General features: G+C 43.8%; 1 protein-coding gene across 1 annotated transcript in view; it reads left to right on the forward strand.

The window, feature by feature from the left end:
• Positions 1 to 822: 822 nt before the first annotated feature.
• Positions 823 to 18,567, forward strand: part of RASGEF1C (RasGEF domain family member 1C) — a 112,302-nt gene continuing 94,557 nt past the window's right edge. Inside the window, exon 1 of the mRNA XM_038413445.2 lies at positions 823 to 990. The gene's annotated coding sequence lies outside the window, so the exon portion shown is untranslated. The remainder of the gene's footprint in view (positions 991 to 18,567) is intronic.

Raw genomic sequence — 18,567 nt, forward strand, 5'->3', positions numbered from 1 at the left:
TTTGCGAATACAGACTAACAGGGCTGCTACGCTGAAGCCTTCAGTGTAGTGTCTCTCTCTCCCTTCCTGTCACATCCTACACCTGCACCTCCCCTCCAACAAGGGATTCTGTGTGTGAAGAAGGCCCCGGTGCCTGTGTTGGCCCCTGAGCTTGCTGCTCGCCTGCTGCACTAACTCTGCACAGTAGCCAAACTCCCATGTTGATTAGCTCAACTGCCAGCCCCCGTGACCAGAGAGAGAGGGTCTGACTCTATGAGGGACCGGCTCTGCCTTAGCCTCTTACCCGCCTGCGCCCTGCCCTGGCACAGGAGACACACAGGCTTCCTGCCTCTTTAATCTTCTGGACTGGAGGGGGTGCCCCGGCTGCCTGGGAATGCCAGGGGGGGGAGACTCCCTGCTCCCCAAAGACACCGGCAGCTGCTTCCAGTTCCTACCCCTGCCCAAGGGCTCCCCCCTCCCAGCCGTCTGGGACAGGCACCCTGTGCCCCCCCCCTCCAGGCGGGAGCTGACTGACAGCAACTAGCGCCAAAGGGGTGCAATCAGGGCCGGAGCCTATGCGGCGCTTGCACCTGTCTCCTGCCCAGGGCCTAGTGCCCCCCTTCCCCCGGGCGGCTGGGCTGGGGCCGGGGGGGCGGCGCGGGGTCCCCCCGCTGCCCGGGGGCTGAGCAAGCGGCGCTCTGCGCCCCGCTGGGGAGCCGGGTGGGGTGGGCGCGGCGGGGAGGGGGCTCAGCCGCTCCCCAGCGCGGCGGCCAGGCGGCGCGCTCCGCCCTCGCTGCCGCGCCCCAGGCTCCCGGGGCTGGGAGGCGCCGCGCGGAGCCGGCAGCAGCCACTCGGCTGCGAGCGGGTCCCTCGGCGGCGGTGGAGGGGAGCTGCGCCGCGGGGCGCTCGGCCGGGGGCTGGGGAGCGCGGGCAGCCGAGCTCCGGGGATTTAGCCGGCGCGGGGCTGTCTCCGATGGGCTGGAGCCGGGGGAGGACGCGTGCGGAGCTCCGGTGAGTACAAGCGTTCGCCTCTCTCCGCTGGATGGTCCCGCTGCCTGGAGGCGCGGTGAGCATCCGCCGCTGCCGCTCTCCCTGACACCGGCACCTCCAGCGCCCTCGCTGGAGCCGGTCCCTGGCTTTGGGGTTTTTTTAACCCAAAAATATTACAAAAAAAAAAAAAAAACCCCCAACAACCCCCTCTGCAGACGTGGCAGGACAGAGCTGCCCTGCCCTCGGCTTTAAATGCACGTTGGTAGGGCTGCAAAGCTGGCCTGTCTGCTTAAAAAAAAATGCACCCCCGCGCATCTGTGAACGGGACCAACATCTGTTGTGATGCACCTTGTAGCGCTCTCCGAGCCCTGGTTGGGAGCGGGCGGCATGTTTCTAAATGCGTGATTGCAAACCGGTGGGGCGGGGAGCCATGCAGACGGGCGGGGCATTGACCCGCATGGGGAACGCTGCGATCTAGAGATGGGTGACGATCTGCACAGATCCGCTTTCAGTAGCTTTCTGGCGTGTCTTGTGTGGGGAAGGTAAACTTTGGGTTTAACGATGCAGTCCTCCATCCACGGATGATGCAGCCCGAAGCCGATTAGCAAAGGGATGCGATGCATTGTCATTTGTTGCCGGAGAGATGGGGAGTTTGACGGGGGATTGGAGGGGGAATGAAACTGCCCTCCGCGCTGAACGGTTGTGAGAAATCCGGGGGAAGCGCGTGGGACTGGAGGATCTCCAGTGGTTCGGGGCTGATTGGATGTAATTAAATCAAAGTGTGTGTGGGGGGGGAATCAATCCTGGTAGCACTGAAGTTGTTGAATTAGGTATGTGTGTGTTTAGAAACGCGTTCTTCTTTTTGTGGGTCCCAAACACCTCTTTCAAAGGGATGTGTGGATCCAGTTTGTAGGTGCTCGGGTTGCCTACTCACAAGGAAACACCTGGCATTTCACCCAAGTTTTTTATTTCTGTTGCTCTAACTCCAGTTCCAAAATCTTGACCGTGCGGTATTCTTTTATTGATAGACAGTTATCTCTTTGCACACACGTCCTTTTAGTGAGGGTTTGGGAGAGCAGCCAGTGGTCTTGCTCTGATGCTTAGCTTTATTTCCATTAGGAATCCTGGGCTACCAGGAACTTAGCTCGAAACATTTGTTTCAGGCCCAACCCTGACAAATAAAATTTCAATCAGAGAGTAATTTTCTTTAAACCAAATTTGATTTAAATTGACCCAGCTGTTGGAGAAAAACACTGGGGAAAAAGGTCATTTCAGGGGCTGTTTTCTCTGTCTCAGGCTTAAAGACAGCTCTGTTAATAGATTTACTATTGCTGTTTTTTTCAGGAGATTAATCTATAATGTGGTTGACTCGCTCCTGTTATTTAAAACAAACCCTCCAAATGGACACGTTAGATTCTGACAGGTTTCAGAGTAGCAGCCGTGTTAGTCTGTATTCGCAAAAAGAAAAGGAGTACTTGTGGCACCTTAGAGACTAACAAATTTATTAGAGCATAAGCTTTCGTGAGATGCATCCGATGAAGTGAGCTGTAGCTCACGAAAGCTTATGCTCTAATAAATTTGTTAGTCTCTAAGGTGCCACGGGTACTCCTTTTCTTGTTAGATTCTGAAAATCACCAGCTAGGCACTTGCAGTTGTTTAGAACAGCTGTAATATGCACATTACTATTAACAGTGAAGTGGTTTCAGTCCCTGGATTTACCTTTACGTTGTATATCTCTGTGGCTCTCAAAGATACATTTACACTATGAGCAAGTCCCTAGTACTAATTTACACTCCACAGGAGCGGCTGCAGTGGACCCTGCCTGTAATCAGTTGAATACTACGTGCTGGAGATTGAGACGATATAGCCAGTGATGTTCTGATGCCTGGTGTGAAAGATCCACTCCGGGAAGCCGGGCTTCAAAGAGACAGTAGCATAGTGTGAAGCTCAAGGCATGAGAGATGCACAGGAACAATTTGTTCCTGGACTATATTTTCCGAACCCTTTTTAAGTCTTTGTTGGTTTAAGCCACTCCATGTTAATTTAATATGGGTTTTCTGGCATAGCTGTCTGTAATGGAGGGAAGATAATATTTACACTTACATTTTCTCTGCCCTGTGTGTGTGTTTTTAACTGAATTCTAAAATAGAAAAATCTACATTGGAGCGAAGAAAACTGCTGCTCAGGAGTTTTGTATATTTAAAATTTTCTTCACTGCAGTAGCTTCATGGGATACATGGTTTGGGCCAAATTCTGTTACACTGATGGACATCCAGAGTGACTCTGTAGTCATTGATTTAAATGGAATCGCTCTAGATTTACACTGGGGTATGCAAGAGGAAAATTTGATCCATTATTTGATTACGTTACATCATATAATCTTGCTCCATTCTACCCCAGCATAACACAAAAGGCCCAATCCCGCAATCCTTGCTCAAACAAAACTCCCACTGATTAGAACCTGCCCTGCCAGATTCTAACAGCATGAACTGTCCGTTGAACTGTCCCACTATCTAGATCCACGCACAAAGCTAGGGCAAGTTGCCTCTTTCTCTGGCTGCTGCAGCCCTGCCCATCCCAAATTCCCCCCCCCTCGTATCACCCCATTGCCCCCTACCCCCTATTCCCCCCAAGGCCACCACCTCACTTTACATGTGCATCTTCTCCAGGGTCCAGGCACCTAATCAGTGGAGCCATGCCTGTGCGGTTCCACTAATTTGGTGATAGGTGGCCCTTCATTCTCTCATGTGCAGCCGCCCAGGTGTGTACCTTATAGGGAACTATCCGCAGATCACCTGAATGGAGCTTGCGGGCCACTGGTGGTCCACAAACCACAGTTTGAGAACCTCTGCACTAGAGTGTATTAGTTTTATACTGGAAAAATTCTCTGCCCTGGGACCGACACATTTCTTGGAAAGAAGATGGGGAAATTTAACATTCTACTTTGCTGCTGCATTAACCTGCCCTTCACATTTTGCAGTGGTTTTAAATGATATAATTCCAGCCCCACTCCCGTTTGTCAGTTTAGAACAGTTGGAGATCTTAACACTTCTCCATTGGACCCTGCTGTCCTCCTAAAGCACAGAGTTTTAAATAATCTTAATTTGATCAGCTTATTGAACCCTATATCACAGCTCCCCCAATTTAGCAGAGGAAGAGCACTATGTGATGTTAAAACATAGCACATTTTACTGAAGAAGAGCCATTAGTCGATGAGAAACAGAAAACATTTTTATTGCCCCATCAAGCCAGCTTTCTCTAATGATGTTCAGTTGAAAGGATTTAGAGAGGTATTTAATCAAGTTTAGGGACAGTAATATTAAAAGTCCTTAGAAATAATTAGCAGGCTTCTTTAGAGTCTTGGGTAGTTTAGCTGGATAAGAATGTGATTCATGTTTTTCACATCACTGGCTGAGTGTGGTACTGTTGTGTGTAATCTGGATAATGTTTACAGATCTTTCAGCAACCAGGCTCTCTACTCTGGTCCTTGAATTGCCCAAGGCTTTGCTTTATATAGTTCTTTAGCAGAGAGTTTTCAGAATTGTACCTGGAGGCCAGCTATTTGTTTATTCTAAAGGACAGAGGACACTAATCAGCCAATCAGCAGGCTGGTTTGATGCAACAGGAAATACTGCTTCATGCAATGTGCAATTAGCGCATGGAACATATTGCCACAATATATCATCAAGGCCAAGAGTTTAGCAGGATTCAAAAGAGACTAGACATTCACGTGGATCACAAGCATATCCCAAGTTAGAATAGTAAATATGAAGATAAACAAGAGTTTTGAAAGGGATATAAACCTCCTACTTCAGGGTTTAAGCCAGTGTCTAACTACAGGGAGTTAAGAGAAGACTTTCCTGCAGGGGACAGGTTATTATTATTATTTAGTTGTATTACTGTACACCTAGGAGCGCTACAATATCTCTGCTGTACAAACACAGAACTAAATATGGTCCTTGCCCCAAAGAGCTTACAGTCTAAGTATAAGACAAGAGGCAACAAATGGATACAGACAGATCAATGGGGGAAGAGTACAAGAAAATTATAAGACCACATTGGCTGGCATGATAGGCTGTGGTTTCAGCATACCAGCAACCAAGCCAATGGCAAGGTTTTTGTAGACTTCACAGCAAAGGAGAGTTTTCAGGAGGATAATGTGTCTGTTTTATGGATGTTTAAGGGGAGCTCCTTCCAAGTTTATTATCCCACAACTGTCTACAGCACCTCCTCTGAGGGATCTGAAACATGACCACTGTTGGTGCCGGGATTCTGGAATAGGTAACCTGTGTTAGTCTGATCCAGTGTGGCAATTCCTATGTTCCAAGAAGGTCTTTTAGCTCCATCGTATCTAAGTCCTCCGGGGGTAAATTAAATTTGCATGGTGAGATCAGTGTGCTTTCTGCTCTGCTTCTGTCCTTGATGAATTATAGTTTTATTTAAACGTCGTTAGGCTGGTTACGGTGGAAATATTTTGTCTAAGTAAACTTGCTCCTGTGCATCCCTCATGCAGATGGGCTTCTTTAGGAATGCAGAAATTAGCCAACTCGATGCTTCGTTGGCATGGTACGGTATTAGTTCATGTCCTGACATTGGTCTTTCTTTGTGTTTCAGAACAGAGGAACACTATTCTCTGCTTTCAGGGCTTGATCCTGCAAAGTGCTAAGCACTCTGGCCTTGATCCAGCACAGCACTTAACCCGGTGATTAATTTCCTGCATGTGAGCAGTCGCACTAAAGTGCTTTGCTGCATCATGACCCAAGTGCTCAGCACCTTGGCAGTATCAAGTCTGCTCTCCCTAAATGTTGAGAACTGACCTCCTTCTACGTTCAATGAAAAGAGTAATTAATATGAATATTTCAAATAATGTCCATATGGACCAGAAATCTCTCCTGATTAATGCTTAGTGCTTTTCATCTTCAAAGTGCTTACGAACACTAATTAGCCCCTTAATGAGACGCGTGGACGTTGTTATCCCCAAACCCGTGCTACGAGTACTACACCACGACTGCCCTGAAATCAGGGGTGACAGTGAGTCAAAACGGCAAATTCCTTGATATTTCTGAAATGCTCTCAAAGGGCCTGACCCATCCGCCATTGGAATGAATGAAAAATGAAAAGGCTCCCATTGACTTCAGTGTCCATTGGAACAGGCCCAAAACCAAAATACTCTCTGCCTGCAGTGGTAATCAACAAGCATGTTAAAATACTATCAAATGATAAACCTTTATCCCTGCTGAATCTTGCTTAGGTTTAGTAGGCAAGGAGTGGTGGTGATCTCTGATTCAGGGCTCCCTGATCCTGGGACACCTTAGAGAGGAAAGTGTTTTGCTTTTGTTTTCTGCTGCAGGTGTAAGGTTCCTAAGGTCAGCAGAAGATCAGACATAGCAGAGCTCATCTTAGCCAAGCCCCCGATATGTTCCTTTATCGCCCTTTACCTGGGGAGGGGGAGATATCTGGCACTAGTATAAATTTCCTCCGTACAAGGGAAATTCTCAGCTGGGATCTCAGGCTAGTGTAAGGCCACTTTATACTGCTTGCAAAGCAGACTAGAGAATCTGGGCTAGTGTATATATACATATAAATATATATATAATAGGCATGTGTGTGCGCATGCACGAGTGTGTGTTAAAGGTTGGTAAGCAAACCATAGTTGTTTCCAGTTCTGACATTTAACTAAAGTCATTTATGGCTCTGAGCTGCCTCTCTGCATGGTTTTCCTTTGCTTTATTTCAGCACATTCCAGGAATATATACAAAGAGAATGGCTGAACTTTAAATGCAGAAGAATTTGCTTTGCATTGCTCACACTTTGTAATGCTCATACCTGACATTTAGAACGAGTGTACGGCAGACATGGGGTCTGCCTCCATCACCAAAGGTTCACAATCCTTAGGTACTTAAGAATCTTCAACTGCTGGAATCCCAGGAAGTTGTGATGCCCAGAAGTGCCTTTCGCCTTTTGTGTTTGATATGAAGGTTTTTGTCTAGAGCTGGTCGAAGATTTTCAGACCGAACAATTTTCTGCTGAAAATATTGATTTGATTATGTCAACAAATTTTGTGGGAATGTACTGATTTCACTGACATTTTTATGGGATGCTAGTGAAACGTTTCATTTGACTTTATCATTGTAGCGTAAAAGTAACATTATACAATATACATATAGTTAAAATGTTGTAAATTATATCACATAAAAGTTGAAACAAAGGCAACAGGAAACATTTAGACCTTTCTGAAATGAAATATTTAGGAATATTTAGTTTCATAAAAAATTCCAAAATTTCTACTTTTCCATCCCAGTTTGGTACAAAACCACATTTTGAAATCTCAGAATTTTCCACAGGGTGGAAATTGTGTTTTTCACCCAGTTCTAATTATGCCCATACTAGGGTTATGAACATCCAGCTTGACTTGCTCAGTACACTCCGATGTTAACTAGTATTATGAATACTGTGGCCACGCCTCTACCTTTTTAGAGCATTTTCCCATCTAAATTAAACTTCCAGTTATATATATGACCCAATGGGCTTTCAGTGGTGCCTGTTAGATCATAAACTCCATCAGTTAATAGCATTTTTAGTTATCGGGCTCTTTACTGCAATTCTGCACCTGGCATTTATGAATAGACACATTAGTAATTAATATTCATCTTATTTTTCATCTGTTGCTTCAGGGGAAAAAAAGTCCTTTAATCTTTTATCTCCTGTTAGAAGTACATGCCAGGTTATTTGGCTGAAGAGAGACTTCCCTTCTACCTCTGTCATAGCTTAAAAGCTTCACCATAGTTTCCCCAGCTGATTTTGTCCTTCCCCATTTGGCAAACATTGATCGTGTTTCTCCTTATTTAATGCACATTAAATGTAACTGTTTCTTTATGTTTATAATCTTGGTTCTGCCCTAGCAGCTCAAAGATGTCAGCTGTGAGAACAGTATTTATCAGCTAACTGGTGTTGTACAGTGTGTTCCAGGAGGAACTTTAAATGCTGAATTGAGGGTCTTACCATGGTCCTGATCCAAGAAAGGATCTTAAGATGGAACTTAAGATGATGTTTGCAGTTAGGCATGTGACCTCAAACCTGGCCCATGGGTCCCCAGGTAGTGCTTAGGCCACAGTGACCATCCCGCAGCTCACCTGAGCAACTGGAGAAGGGAACCAGTGATTTGCTAGCTCACAAATGGCTCTTCCCCTGAAGCTCCTGATTGGGGAAAATATCCAGCACCCGTGATTGGCTGGGGAGCTTTATATAAGTTAGGAAGAAGCACAGGAAAGAAGTTATCTGAGCAAGGAGAGGAATCCCTACCTGCCAGCCACTATGGACCTTTCCTGCTTACCTGACTCCTGAGCCCTGCATTCCTGCTTGCTCGTGGTTCCTGTCCTCCTTATCCCAGACCCCCAGCTGTTCCTGCTTTTGCCTCACTCCAGGTCATAGGTGCTGCATCTGCGGTCATATAAACCTCATACAGCATGTGTGGTATGGACAGCATGTTCCATGCTAAACATTTATAGCAATTTATCTTATATGAATCAAATCAGGTTTAAGAGAAATCCACATATACAGGAAGATACAAAGTTCTGCAGTGTTATAAACTGAAGGTCTGATGCTTCTTTATGTCGAGATACTCATCATTCAGATAACCTGTATTGGGGTATGCATATATGGAGTTTCCCTCTAATTCTTCTATTGGATGGGGGATCCACCAGAGGCAAATGGCATCTGCTCAGTGGACTGTTGACAGCTCCCTTCCTTTCTTTGTTCCCTGCTATCGCTGGACAGCATGCTTGCTTCCTACAGGGGTCATGCTGCTGGGATTCTACTATCCCATAGCTGCCCCTGGAACCACTCTTAAGAAAGTTTCACGCAATAAGGGGAAATAAGTATAAGTTACTATGCTCCATGGACTTGAGAGAAGTGGGGAAGAATCTGCAGACACCTCCTGGCCCTCTCTACTCTGTCCCTCCCAATCTGTGGACAGGGAACCCGGTAGAATCTTCTTATCCATGTGTACAAATGGGAGAAGGGGGCTGAAGTTTCAGTCATATGGATCATTTATGGTTGGAATATTAGATTCATATTGTATTAAATAATGTATCAAAGTTACACAGACAGCTGCAAATACTGAATCCCTTGGTTACTGAAGATCAGGCACATGAAGATTGTAATGCATCTGTTGAAAAAACTGTTCTGTGACCAGATGACTGAGTGATTTAAAGCCCTGATTCAGCAAAACACTTAAGCTCCTGCTTAATGTTAAGCATTTGTTCAGGTCCTCCTCCCTCCCCCGTTTATCAAAATTAAACGTGCATAAATCACATTAACTTTAGTATCCTAAATACATTCTTTATAATATCGGATACAATGTAGGTTCCTTAATTTTCATCTCTAGAATAAGTAATTGTTTATAAGATATGATTACATAATACATGTATACAATTAGGAAGTCATAGTCTTCTGCTTTTAATCTTATTATTTATCAATACTGCATAGTAAATCAGTAACGCATGTAATCTACACTGTTTAGTTTGTACACTACAGTACAAATGTGTGTATTACTAAATAGTTTGTATTTGTTTTTAATACTAAAGACCCATTTAATAATATTAAGTACCTTTCAAAAGTGGATTGATCACATCAAAAGCACACATCCAAGAGTGATCCTTACTAATGAAAATAACTTGGATTCTTTTCACATGGAAAGCATTGTGTGATGCTGCTATTGTTGTTAGGTAATTTAAAGGTCATTGATTGCAAATTAATATGCTTTGGAGAGTTTACCACACTGTCATGTAAACCAACATGAATATTCAGGAGTATAGAATCTATTGTAAAAAATATACATGTTTCAAAGGGGCGGTTTTGACGAAATGTCACTGATTGCATCAGTCAGAGGGAACTCTCTCTTGGGATATATCTGTGGGAACTCTCTCTTGGGAGCTAATAGTTTTGTGTATTATCGCAAGGTACATTCTGTAAATGGAACTGCAAATGACAACAGTGATATGAGAAAATGTAGTCATAAAATCTAACTCTAAACATAAAATACAAATCCAGCAGCCATTAGGGGAGTGTGCACGTTTAACTAACAGTCTAATCCAGGCTATTCTTATAAAACAGAAATAAAGCATAAACTAGGTGAGGTGTACGATAGACCTAACTTTTCCCTCTCATCCATTTTGCACTGAGGGAGCTCCATTGACTTCAGGAGAGTTATTCCTGAATTACACCAGTGTGAACGAGAGGAGAATCGAGCCCTGTATATTACATTTGAATTCTAAAACACAAGCATATTGGAAACTTTCTGTTAAAGCCCTAGATCTGGCATTTTTGTACTAGGAAAAAATACCGTTGATAGGGTAAACAGTTCGGATTTTCTAATATTCATGGCCAGATGGGAAGATTTACTCCTAAGCACCTACAACTTCATCCATCTCTTGAATCTTTCCATTGTCATTAATGGGATCAAGTCATTAAAAGTGAACTTCAGCAGAGATACTGAGGCAAGCACTCTCCTGATCAGCCCTTTGGAGTCAATAAGGAAGTAAATATCAACACAACAGATCTAGCAGGGGCCGGAGTAGGAGTTTAAATGTCATAGTGAGGAAGAGCATGTCGTCAGGAGTATTTCTCTTGCAAAGCATGAGTTAAATTGATGTAAATCCAGAGTCAGTCCAGCGATTTATTTATCCATTGGAGTTATTCTGGATTTATACTGGTGTAACTGAGATTAGAATCTGGCCTTTTGAGCTTTGATAAATGAAAGTCGAAATGTTTCTCTCACAAAGCGTAAATACCCCTTTGAATGTTTGTATTTTAAAAGAGAAAGTTCTGCTGGCATTGCTGGCCAAGTGATGTTTCAAAGATATTGTTTAAATTGTACCTACTTTCTAATAGTTGCTGTTAATAAGATACCTGTGTTCGTTTTTATAGGCTTAATTGTGCACATGGGTTGCTCTACAATTTGGTTCATTACATTTTGCATATGTCACATCTCTCACGCAAGTGTACAAATACAATTAAAAACCCTGGGTGTATGCTGAAGGAAAAACAACCCAACCTATACAGCCACATTCATAGACATTTAAGGAGATAAAATGAGAAATCTAAGGTTCTGTCAGTAGAAAAACTTTGATTTTGATGTTTTCACAGGGTCAATTTAAAAAAAAATCCATGTGGCAAATGACTTTTATGAGCACATGGAGCGAGGAATGTGTAAAGGGTTTTAAATGGTTGGGATTGAGGAAATGCATGACAACTGCACCCTGTAAAATGATATGCATGCTAAGGAGCAAATGTTATTCTTGAGATGACAAACGCATCTGTGTAGGTACAGCTGCGGTATGCTAACTATTTTTGATAGTGAAAAGTCCCATTGAGCATCTTGATGTCAGTGGTAATAGAAATATATTCGCACTTTATGGCCACAAAGGGATGAAATTAAGTAAAGGGAAATGCAGATGGCAAGCAGGAAAAACTGTCTAAAGGTGAGACCCGTTTAGCCTCCCAAGGGAAAGGTGGGCGGCAGCCCCATCACAGGGGTCATTCAGCATGCTCTGGGTGAAGACCCCAACATTCTAATGCACTGGCTGAGGGGAGTCGACAAGTACTGTCCCCTTCACGAGTCCTCCAGATAGTGCAGGAGGTGTGAAAATTGTCGCTGCACCGGCCTGTTTGTGTCAGTGGGAAAACAAGCACTTTGTCAGAGCATCGGGCCAAATTCAGGGCCAGTGGCATTCCAAAGGGGATGGGTTTGAACAATTGGCTTTTACACATCACAGAACCACAGATGGTTTATTCCCTTTCCGTGAGTATGAAGTGAATTGTGCCAGGCCAGGGTACACGTCATCCTGTGATTTGTGGTTTAATGTCCTCTGTGTGACCATGGCTACAGGGGTGATGTGCTATTTTCCAAACAAGTTCTTAAAACAGCCAACAGCAGTCCTGTTATCCTGACAGAGAGGGGAAGATGGGCTTGCTGTAAATCGGTACAGAGAGATTCATGCCTGGGTTTGTCGCAGGGATTTATTTAATCTTCATGCCATCGCCTATAGTTTATAACTCCTCCTGGGCTGCTGAACCTCCCAGTTCCACACGTCCGCAGGTCGAGCATTCATCCCCTTGTTAGCTTGTCATGCGGTCTTGGGGCATCAGGTCTGGGAGTAATTACAGGGTCTGTACTGGGGATAGGGATGGACCTTTGATGCTGCAGTATTTAGGATTGCTAAACTAGGCCAAGGAAGTCTTCCCATTCTCTGAGGGTCTGTCTTCACTGCAGGGTTAACTCAGGCTCTTATTCAGATGTGGCCCCTTGCCCAGCTACTGTCCGTACACACAAACCTCTGATCCATGCTTTAAACCTGGGTTAGCTGGCCTGGCTAGAGATATAGGCTAGAACCTGGCTCCACTTTCGCTCAGGCTGGCAACCAGACCACTTTGCAGTGTGGATGCAGGGGAATTAACTCAGGTGCTGATAATCCTTCAATGCCTTCCCCAAACTCCACCAGGGCCATATTTTCTTGCTCTCTGCCTACTCCCTTCTGCTGCAGATGTCACCTCTCAGTTATGCACACCAGTTCAGCATTTAAACCCCCATGTTTGCCTGCTACCTTTCTGCTGCACTTAAACAGAGATGGGAAAATCATCCTCCCTGAGTGCTGCCAGTTGGCCAGATACTGACGCCAAGGTTCGGGTGGACCTCTGGTGTGAGGTCAGTAAGAGCCCAAATTAGAGGAGATATATTTGAAATCTCAGTTAGCTGGCAGACACGACCTTGGTGCAGGGAGAAAATCAAAGCCCTCCAGACAACATACCAGACGATCAAAGGTCACAGCTCCCTGCCTTGGACAATATGCTGCGAAATGATTAATAGAATGGTGCCACTCAGTGCAGCACTAAGAACCATGGAATGTGCCCCAGAAGTCCTAGCCTCCACCCCCACTCCATGGATGAGTGTGGCATCAGTGTGGACACAATTACTCAGTCTGGCTCAAATGTGGATTTGCAGTGTGGATGCTCACACTTGGGCTAGGCTAACTCAGGTACCCAGCCACAGGTTAACTTTTCAGTGAAGACATTGTGCTGTTTTGGTGTAGACTGCTCACAGGAATAGAGATCCACATAGGACAGGGTAAACTAAACAGGCTTTCATTAAAATACAAACACTACTGTCTGCAGCTCAGCACATACACATTCACAGAGAACTCATGTACCAGTGTCACTTCTTGTGCCTCTTTTAAAAAGACTGTGCACTAGTTATCCAACTGTGCATGAATACAATACAGACATGCTGACACCCAAGAAACCTGTGCATTGTATTGACTTGACCTGGAACTTTAATCACAGAAAAATCAATACAACACTTTTACAAGTGACATTGTTTTTCAATAATACGCTGTTTCATACTAGACTTTGAGTAGCTGTAAGTGGGTTCTTTGGTGCTATACTGAAGACATGTTAATAGAGTAGAAGAACCCTACATTAAATATTAGCAATGAATGATAGAAGCCTTTGGAAGTTATTTATATCCTGAGCCAGAAAGCAAGAGCTGTTCCACCATAACAGCCAGGGGCTCAGTCTGGGATATTACCCATCTTCTTTCTCCTTTATTAGACTATTTTATTCTTGTCTGTGTGTATTTTGAGGGGGCGGAGGGGGAGAAACTGTTTAATTTTTTCAAAGATATCAACTTGCTCGGTGTTATTTAGAAACACATACACTGTCTTAACCAGAACCATTATACGGAAAAGGTAAAATGTGTGTGATTGTCAGTAGAGACTATTTAAGGACACATTACATTTGCAACGGGGTAAAGAAAAGGCTGAATTGTGCGTTTCACCTTGACTCAGCAAGCTCAGGATGTTACTATTGATAATGGACCAGCATAAAAAGAGTGTGACTAGATCAAAGGAATATTGAAAACGTTGAGGTTCCAGTATTTTATGACCTGCTGGGGCTAGAAAAACTGAAATACTTCAGTAGAATTTCTGGGAATCCAATGTTGAAGTGTTGGTTTCTTGCCCTTCCAGGTCATGAGATTTTGTGCTTTTAGTATCCCGTTATACTGATTGTAGCCTTGCTCTTTCCCACTTGAATTTAAACATGAGTGTTGGCCATTTTGAACTAATCATTTAGAAATTAATACTATGTACCATTAGTCTCTAATTGTAGTGGTTCATAACAAAACTGATGCAGAAAAAATGGTAATCAGAAAGGTGTGACTCTAAGGTCTGAAATCTCACTACCTGGGAGGGCTGCTGCTAGAGGCTCTTTGCCATCTGAGTATAGATGTTTTCAGGGCTGCTAAACTTTTTCAAACATTAGGCCTGCACCAGTAAGCAGAAAAAATTGCTTTCTGATTTAGAAGTGCCTGACTTATTGCAATTTCTTGCAAAAGTACTGCAAGCAATTATCTTTCGAGTCATCAGAACTACAGAAAAGTTGCATTCCAAGACTCAGATTCTCTCTCTAATCAATGTGTGTGTGATATGTACCATTCAGAAAATTAAATGTTGTATCAAAGAACTGGTTTAGAAACATCAATTTAAAAAGGGAATAGGCAGAAATTAATTAAGAAAGAAACAAATCTCACCTTTTTTCTTTGGAAAGATCAGAGAAGTCTGTGCTCACAAGTTACGTTTGCCAGTTCTCTGACCACTCATCAGTATTCCTTTTCTGAAAAGCAAAAACAGAGATTGTCAGTGTAAGACATCATTTCAGGGTAGAGATTGTTTACTGCATATAAAAATAAAATAATGAAAAGCTGTAAATATTCCCCATGCCCCCGTATTGCATGTTGCTGTGGGGAAATATTTCAACATTTGTTGTTCAGACTGCCTCACATTTTATGACCCCACCTGAAAAATGTGGCACTTTCATAGAAATTATATAAAAACAGCAACAATACCACATGTGATCAGGCAAACGCTAGAGACAAATAAACATTCCCAAGGGTTTGTTGGCACTGGAGTAGAAGCTTCAGGTCCATGTTTTGGTTTTCAGTGCTTACTATACCTCTGTTAGGGCTGACTGCTTAGATTGACCCTATGGACAGCTATGTAGATAGACCAGCTGTTTCTTCCCCCATGGCACTGGGAGCAGGTGTTTGTGCTAATGAATTCTCAGGGCTTTGCCCTTGAGGGAAAGAATCCTTTCTCTAACCCCCCTTCTTCTGTGCATGGCTTGGCTGCTCAGGTTGTTTGAATAGTACCACGATTTGATCCTGAGTGCAGAAAGGTGAGCTCAGCCTTCAGGAGCAGACACAGGAACTCCCATTAGAGACTCTACAGGTCCAAAGCCATCCACTACACGCTGCCTGCCAGAAGCAGAATCAGCATCTTTCAAGTTTAACCCCCTACAGGTGTGAATCTAGTTACTAGTGATGGCTGGGGATGTCAGAGGTTATTTTTGTTGGGGCTATGGGGAGTGGACCTAGGGTGCTTTTGGTAGCTGGGAAAGAGTGTCCATGCCATCCTCTCCCCCAGACATGCCATGCTGTTTTGGTTCAAAATAAAAAGGGGAGCATATCACATTAAAGAGCACTGCAGTAAACAGCGTCGGCACATCTCCTTCCCCTTTCGTACTTCCAGCCAGTCCCAAACCCTTCACTGTATTTTCTCCTTAAATCTGTGTCTAGTCATTCTGCTGCCTGTAGCAAAATCAACCACATTAGCCTCAGCAACTGGCAACAAAAGAGTTACATGCCCAGGGGAACACCAGAGAATTGCCTAGGAGGATTTTGAGTAAGTCTCATCGTTACAGTACAAAAAGAAAAGGAGGACTTGTGGCACCTTAGAAACTAACAAATTTATTTGAGCATAAGCTTTCGTGAGCTACAGCTCACTCCATCAGAGGTATGCAGTTGCATCCGATGAAGTGAGCTGTAGCTCACGAAAGCTTATGCTCAAATAAATTTGTTAATCTCTCAGGTGCCATAAGTGCTCCTTTTTTTTTTTTTTGCGGATACAGACTAACACGGCTGCTACTCTGAAACCTGTTACAGTACATTCTCCCTAATCTGAATCCTGCTCATCCAGATGCTGTCCTTTCACTTAGCTCTTTTTTGAAGAGGACACGCCATAGAGTTAGTATGTGGAGGGATTGCTTTCAGTAAATGTAGGAGATGAAACCCCTTTTTTTCTGGAAATGGCCTGCAAACCCCAAATTTAGACTTTCATTTCCCAAAAGCTGTTTCAGTTTCCCAGCTTTGAAACTAGGGCATGAAAATCCCTTCTCTTCAGGACTAACCCTGAAGTATTCCATGGCGTCTCCAAATGCAGTGCTCATACACAGCAGGTGGGGAAACCGACAAAGCCGATGCAACACAGCGGTCACTGCTGTTAATGGATATTGAACTCCTTCTGTCTGATGGCAAGTTGTATCCTGCTCTGCAAATGAGCAACTTTGTGGCTGGCAGAGCTGCAGATGACAGGACAGCTTGCTAATGCATTAATTCACATTCACACGCACAGTGTTCTCAGAACTGCTCTCTGCTTGTCATTCAACAGATAGCGTCACTCCGTGTGATTACTTTTTCCCCCCAAACATCTTCTGCTGAGTTCTGATTTTAAAAAACACCTTAGTCTTTTGTCACTGCCAGCAGCTTTGCTCTGTCCGGCCACATTGTATTTCTTACATGACAACAGCCTGCTATGAAACGAATTGATGTAATGAATTAATGCATGGTTCAGTCTTCAGAGTCAGCTTTATTTATTGCATGGATTTCAAAGGATATGCACATCTCAGCTATGTCCTGACTTCTGCATGAAATGGTAATTCCAATGCAGAGATGATCAGCCTCTGATTTATTTATATTGATATAGATTAAAATGTGTTCTGCGTCAGCTAGGGTATAAAATAAACACACCCCATCTCATTTCCATGAGGAATAGTAACTATGAATTTTACATTTCTTGTCTCCCACAAACCACTGTAAAACGCTCTGTATGTGTCTTTAAAGTGTCCGTTCACCGTGGTGTTTAAATAGAAAGGATTCACTATTTTTTTTCTATTCAGTCGGAGAAATGTGTTTTTGTTTAAATGGTGTATTGTGAAACATGCATTTTCATACTATTTTAACTATATTCAGGGAAAAAAATCATAATTTCTGAATAGACAGTAGAAACACTCATTTCTCCCACTGTACAAAACAAATGTAAGCTTTGGAAAGAGTGTCTTTCCAGACATCTCCATCAGAGGTGGTAGGAGATTTCCATTTTAAAAACAACTAGGTTAAAAAAAAAAAGTTAGCTTTTACAAAAAGTACCTGGGTTGGGGGGATAAGAAATATTGGAAAAGATTGTTTTGGTCCTTGTTATCTTTCCTCTACCTGTTCTCAGTTGTGACAGATTGATTTCCAAACTACTGTGGGAGTGCAGATAGCTTTCTACAATCATCGTCAAGGCAGATCCCAAAGGGCCGTTGCCTCTTTGCAGATCAAGCACCACCTGGATTGATCTCTGGCAAGGTCCTGATGGTGGTCTGGCCGGATATTCAATTTATGGCCATCACTGGCAGTCTCATCGTGCCAGCAAAGCTTTTGGTGCACATGGGAATGCTGGCTGTGTCGTGGCATTCCTTGGTACACACACTTTGGAATTCATTGGTCTCCCATCCTAATAAAATATCTGTCACCAGAAAGCTGCCGAAACTGAACCAGTGCTGATGGGAGTGGTTGCTAGATTTGGCTTTGAATGTCCTCATTTCTGATCTTGTCCTTCCACTTGATGTAAGAGCAGAAGATGAAGACAATGAGAGATGAAAACGTCAGTCTGACGTTCTCCAGCCTTCCTCAATGCCTACCTTTTACTTCCAGCAGAGTTGGTATAATTGTGGTTCTGTAGCTTCATAGCAAGCTTGATGTCACAATGAAGGGCCCGAACGAGAACCCACATCTTTCAGCATCTTCCAGTGCTTTCTAGGAGGCTACCCAAATATTTGGCAGTTGACACCTTCTTGATATCCTGTCCAGAAACAGGAATACTGAGCTGGCTGTATTTTTGAGTTGGAGGCTGCTTAATGACAATGGCCAGGGATTTAGTTTTATTCTGATTTATAGCCAGACCAAAGCTGCTTCTTCCCTGACCAGATCGGCCATCAGCTGTAGCGATTCACCACTAATGGATCCAGGAAGACAGTGTTGTTGGCATATTGGAGATCTCAGAGTAGAATTGTGTTCAACTCAACAGCAGCAACAGCTGCCTCATGATACTTATCCATCAACCAGTCAGTAACGATGATGATGGACAACAGTGATGACAGAACACAGCCTTGCCAAACTCCTATGGAGGCAGCTTTCTACAAAACAGGTTTTAAATGAACCTATGTGAAATGCCAGGGGCTTAAGTCTCTACTTCATTACACTAGTTTTTCTGATGTAAAATAGGAGGATCAGACCCTAGGTGGACATCCAACCATCTTCTGCCTATGACAGATGCACTTGCCAGCAGCCATTTAAACAAGATGCCCAGTTCTGTATATCTCTGCAGTCTGCACCACAAAGCAGTTGTCTGAGGCCTTGTCTCGACTACAAAATTAAGTTGACCTAAGTTAGGCCGATGTACAGCCACTGCTGTAATTACTGTGGTTTTTGATGTCCACACTGCC

Source organism: Dermochelys coriacea, chromosome 8, assembly GCF_009764565.3.
Source record: "Dermochelys coriacea isolate rDerCor1 chromosome 8, rDerCor1.pri.v4, whole genome shotgun sequence".
Classification (NCBI taxonomy): domain Eukaryota; kingdom Metazoa; phylum Chordata; order Testudines; family Dermochelyidae; genus Dermochelys; species Dermochelys coriacea.